Source organism: Tamandua tetradactyla, chromosome 7 (assembly GCF_023851605.1).
Source record: "Tamandua tetradactyla isolate mTamTet1 chromosome 7, mTamTet1.pri, whole genome shotgun sequence".
Taxonomy (NCBI): domain Eukaryota; kingdom Metazoa; phylum Chordata; class Mammalia; order Pilosa; family Myrmecophagidae; genus Tamandua; species Tamandua tetradactyla.
The window spans coordinates 118,022,802-118,028,819 of record NC_135333.1 but is presented as its reverse complement, the minus strand read 5'-3'; the positions used below and the strand labels follow the sequence as shown (position 1 = coordinate 118,028,819).

General features: G+C 34.3%; 1 pseudogene; it reads left to right on the top strand.

Annotated features, from left to right (window-relative positions):
• Positions 1-2,843: 2,843 nt before the first annotated feature.
• On the top strand, positions 2,844-3,779 carry LOC143690030 (olfactory receptor 6C3-like; annotated as a pseudogene).
• Positions 3,780-6,018: the final 2,239 nt, after the last annotated feature.

Genomic DNA, 6,018 nt, shown 5'->3' with positions numbered 1-6,018 from the left:
AATGAGAAATCATTTGGAAAGAGAAGTCAGGTGAAGGAGAACTGAGGCTTCCCAGATGAGCTCCCAATCAAATCCCCCCAATCAAAAAAAATGATATATCACTGTTATTTTAAGCCTTCATGCTTTGGGTTTGTTATTGATCCATACATATGTAAAACAATAAGCAAGATGATGCATGGTTTTCATCAGAGAAGTATTATGATTGGTGAGACGTTACTGCACATTTGCCTTCCATGGATAGTGATAGTATTTCCTATTGCTTATTAACTGGGTTTTTGTGTTAAAGCAAAAGATTATATTACTATTGCTACAAAACTGACCTTTAAGAATGATGTAGACAAGGTAATGATATGCCCTATGATAAAATGCCACTTCTGCCAAAATAGTCCTTTCCTGGGTGTTAAGTAAATATGCGTTATATATACAAAGTCCCAGATTTGAGTTATGCTCATACTTTTCTTTGATTTTCTCCATTCTCTTCTAATTCATCTCTTTCTTTCCATAATTAAAAAAAAAGCTTGCATCCCAGACGTGATTTACTTATATGATTTTATAAATCCATTATTTAAGTGTATATATGAAACAACCATTTATTTTATGATTAACAATATAAAGAACTTAACTTACATCAAGCCATTTTACTGATTAATGTCTAGTTTACCTAATTATATACTCAGTATAAGGTTTGTTATTATCTGATTACTTATTATTCTATATATATACATTTATTGCTAAAATATTTCAAAAATAAAAAATAAAGAACTACAGTCCCATTATCCAGAATTTCAAAGGAAGAAATGCTTAATGTTTGGTGGTATTTCTCTCTAGAATTGTAAAAGAGGTGAATAAATTTAAATACCAGGAAAAGGACACATAGACAAAATTGACACTGCAATTAAATATTACTTATTATAAAAATGATTAAATGAATTAACTTATACAAAAGTGTTTTCTTAAAATTTGTGAGCACAATATGTACATTATGATACATGTAATTTCAACTTAGATTTATTAAATAACTTTCACTTTCTTATGACCCAGCATTTAACAGAGCATTAGGGTCATCAAACAACGAAAAAAACACATATAGAAAACTTTTATATTTCTAATGCCGATAATGAAATACAAATTAGATGATACATTCTACTTCTGTAAGAAAGCATATTTTGTACATGTTTTATTACTTATGGTATATTAAGCATGGAATATTAAGTATGAAGTATTAACTGATTTTTAAGATTAATGATAGCAAACATTATGTGTAAGTAATAAGTTTAGGTTCTCTGTGGGATACTAAGAGGAGCATAACTCTTTTCAAGGGAGGTCTACTGCAGAAAGGAGTTTACAGGCTACTGAGAAATTCAAGGATGGCTTCCAGAAATCCTTCATGCTCTAAGAATAGCAGAGGGGTGACTGCCTTGTTCTCAGGAGTTCACTGAACAATCTGGGCCCAGATTAATACAAGCAAGGCTTGGAGAATTTGAGATATATAATATAATATATACACAACCAGAGGGAAGCCAGATTCTAATTTAAAAATCCATACATGTAATATATAACATTGTCATATCTCAGACTTCTCTTTAAATATTATTTTAGTTCTTGAACTTCTAGATCTACATTAGTAATGGGAGTATGGTATACTTCCACATCTTCTATAAGTTTCAGATATTTCATTTTTCCTTCTTGAAGCTTTTCCCTTGAGTAATCTTAAAATAAAGAAAAAATTAATCAAATTTGATTAGTGCAAACTTTCCTAGTTTTTGGCAGGACAAATGATTTTACATTCTATCCTTCTCAGAAAGAATTTGACTATCTAAAATCTGGGGGTGTGTATTCAGATTTTAGTAGACTCTAGAGAACTATAATCCAGCAGAGTGCTTGAATATCTGGGACTAATCGAGTATGTTAGGACAAATGAAAGAAGTTATTTCTTTTTATTTCTGGAATATCCTCATAGATGTGTGGCATCATGTAAAATATAAATGTGGGATAGAATTACAAGTGAATAATCATTTATCTAAAAGTTTAATAATATTTAAAGGGGGGCATTCATATGGAAAATGCTCTGGTCTATAATTTGTGTGACAAAGAGATTCTAAATTCTCATGTAAAATGAAAGTAGATAATACTTCATCTCTTGATATATATAATTATATGCATTTCTAGCCATCCATATGAAATGTCAAACATCAAAGATTTGCATGCAATACTATGACTAAGTGAATATGTTCCCTATTTGCTTAATAATTAGTTTACACATTCTATCTTATAGTAATTACATTCTATATTTAATGTTCTCATATTTGTTGGTAATTAGAATCATAAACGTTAGTACTAAAGTTATTTATATCATTTACTAAGTAAATCATACCTTGAGTTCTTCTACCATGGTGATAATAATGAGTTGCTATTTCAGTCTTCTAAGTTTCACTTTTGTCTTTTGATGGAATTAAGATAACACGTTTGTATTTTGAGGAAGGAGTATGACTTAATATATAACTGAAAAGAAAGAAAGATACATTTCCTATGACTTTTTCTAAATTAATAATATTTTACATAAACTGGACAAAGAGTGTTATTGATTTTATCCAACATCTCAAAATGATATGGTCTATTGAGCGAAGATTCCCTAACTTCTCCTGCTAGATTACAAGAGAAATAAAAAAGGATTATTTATGAAAATGTACTGAAATGTAATGCCAGCAAGATATTCAAAGTAAAATAACATTGACATTGATGACATAATATTTTAGAATTGTATTGATGAAGATGATGCCTATCTTGGTGAATTTCCCTTTAAAATTTTAAATAACTTTAAAGAAGGCAAAAGAGAGAGAGAAATGAACAGCCACATAGTGATCACACAGTTCATCCTTTACAGCCTTCCTGATGGTCCTGACCTTCAGACTGGGCTTTTCCTCTTTTTATTCATCACGTATGTATTAAGCATCACTAGGAACCTGACTATCACCATCCTAACCTTGGTGGACTCCCATCTCCAGACTCCAATGTATTTCTTCCTCCGGAACTTCTCCTTCTTAGAAATCTCATTTACAACTGTATGTATTCCTAGGTTCCTGGGAACAATTATCACTAGATAAGACCATTTCCTATAACAATTGTGCAGCCCAACTCTTTTTCTTTATCTTCCTGGGAGTTACTGAATTTTACATTCTAATAACCATGCCCTGTGACCGCTATGTGGCCATTTGCAAGCCCCTTCACTATACAACCATCATGAACAACAAGGTCTACATCCTGCATGTGCTCTGTGCATGGCTGGGAGGGTCTCTGACCATTTTCCCACCCCTTATGCTTCTCCTTCAGCTGGATCACTGTGCTTCCAACATTATTGATCACTTTGCATGTGACTGTTTTCCCTCTTTACAGCTCTTTTGCTCTGAAATCTGGTTCCTAGAAGTATTTAGTTTTTAGTTTGCTTCAGTAGCTTTGTTGTTCACTTTGGCCTTAGTGATACTGCCCTATATGAACACTGTCAAGTCAAATTTGAGATTCCCATCTGCCAGTCAGAGAAAGAATACTTTCTCCACATGTTCCTCTCACGGGATTGTCATTTTTATCTCTTATGGAAGCTGTATATGCATGTATGCTAATCCCTCTGCAACAGAAAGACATTGTTGATGAAAGCAATAACTATTCTCAACACCTCTGTTGTCCCTATGTTGAATCCCTTCATTTACACACTCAGGAACTGGCAAGTAAAACAAATCTTCAAGGACATGGTCCATAAAGTAGTATTTTCTGCAAGTAAGTGAAATATTTGAGGGGAAAATAAAGAACACTGTAAACAGCAATTAACTAAAACTTGAAACTCCTAAACTATGCACTTGTAGGCTTGTTCTTATGTATTTTCTTTCTTTTTGATATTACAATCAATTTGAACTTTTCTCCACCTCTTTCTTCTAATTCCACTTTGTATTAGTTTGTTAAGCTTCCAGAATGCAATATACAAGAAACAGTATGGCTTTTAAAAAGGGAATTTAATTTCATTTCTTGTGCCCCCAAATTTGCCCAAACTAAGGCATCTTAATTCAAGAAAGACTGATGTTATCTGAAACACCCTTGTCAGCTGGGAAGGCACATGGTGGGCATTTGCTGATTACTTGCTCTTGGGACCCATAGCTTTCAGTTTCTTGAATGAAGCAAGACCAGATATGCCTAAAAGATAAACAACCAAAGGTATGTGGTAAAGGCCTGTTCCTGTTTAATAATCCTTGGCAGTACATTCAACTGCACATCAAAAGACAGCAGTGTGTCAGAACCCTAGGGGTTCCAGAAAAATAAATGATTTTTGAAATCTCTAAATGTTAATCTGAGTTACATGCATGAGAATAGATTTTAATAGTGTGGGGCAATGGTGGAAGGAGCATAAACCTGGATCAAGCTGAATTTATTAATATGGGTTCTCTAGGTAGAGATTTTGTGTGAATGATTTAGCTCAAGACTTTAGAAAGACCTTTAATAGCATGTTTGATTAGTTTACTGAATCATGGAACAAAAGATAGAATAGAATAAATGAACTTGAAAGTGCAGAACTCTCTTGTGGTACAAAGAGGACAGCATCCAAGACTCAGGGAAATTATACTGCTAGAGTGGATTACCATGCAAAACCTTCTCAATCAACCCCAGAGAGTCCAAAGAACACACCTTTCACAAAAATTGTGAAAAACATAATTTTAATGAGAGGCCCAGGTCCTTGAAGAGCTCTCTATTTGCCCTATTTTGTAGCTCAAAACTACATGGAAGGGTAATACTGTCACTGTATTGTGAGCTTTAAATGCAGTAGGGATGATTAGGGCCTAGGGCAGCAGGTTCCAGGGAGTAGCACTTAATCACCAAAGACAAGGTGGTCATGGTTACCATAATGGATAACCGATCAAGGCAGTATTCAGATTCTGACCCTCAGAGATCTACAATGTTGGATAGTTGATCATGATAACCCTAAAAGAAAAATAAATGGGTAGTCCATGGAATTCTTTCTTAACCTATGTATGGAGAAGAGTTGCTGGTCAAGAAAAGAAAAGTCTAACTGGACTCATGAAAACAGTGAGTCATGACCCTTCAATTAATTCCCGGACTTGAGGCAGTTTAAACCCAGGCATACAGGGAAGGATAAGTCTCCTTCAGGAAGGGCCTCATGAAACTGAAAAAAAATTCATATTATTAATCTTTCCCTCATTCTTCTCCAAAAGAAATTACAACTTTTTTCCAGGGAAACTGTGCACTGAGGGAAAGAAAATGATCATAATTTTCAGGAATTATTGCATGCAAGCTCTGAATTGGCATTAATTCCAGGAGACTCACTGTGGTCCACAATTATAGTTAGGGTTTATGGAGGTCAAATGATCAACAGAGTTTTAGTTCTGATCTATCTCACAGTGGACTTCATGTGCCTGAAATAACCCTGTGGTTATTGCCTCACTTACAGGATGCATAACAGTAACTGTAACATATGTAATATATGCAAATTTAATTATTATTATATATTATATATGCTGGCAGAATTGTAGGAAATTAACACATCCTCTAGATCTAGGATTCGGAATTGATCTATTGCTTCTTTCTCCATACCTGTAAGTAAAGGTCATCAGAAGCATTATGTATTACCTGGTGCTTTAGTGTGCTAGCTGCCAGAATGTGGTATAACAGAAATGCAACAGCCTTTAAAAAGGGGAATTTACTAAGCTGCTATTATACAATTCTAAGGCCATGAAAATGCCCAATATTAAAGCAAGGCTATACAAATATCCAATCTGAGGCATCCAGGGAAAGATATCTTGGTTCTAGAAAGGCAATGAAGCTCAGGGTTTCTCTCTCTATTGGAGAGGCACATGGAGAATGTGGCGATGTCTGCTAGGATTCTCTCTAGGCTTCTTACATCGTGGAACATTCTGGGGGATATTTTTCTCCTTCACCCCCAAATGTTTCCAGCTGTGTGGGCTCTGATAGCTCTTGTGGTTCTGAAGTTTTTCCAAAATAGTTCCCTCTTTTAAG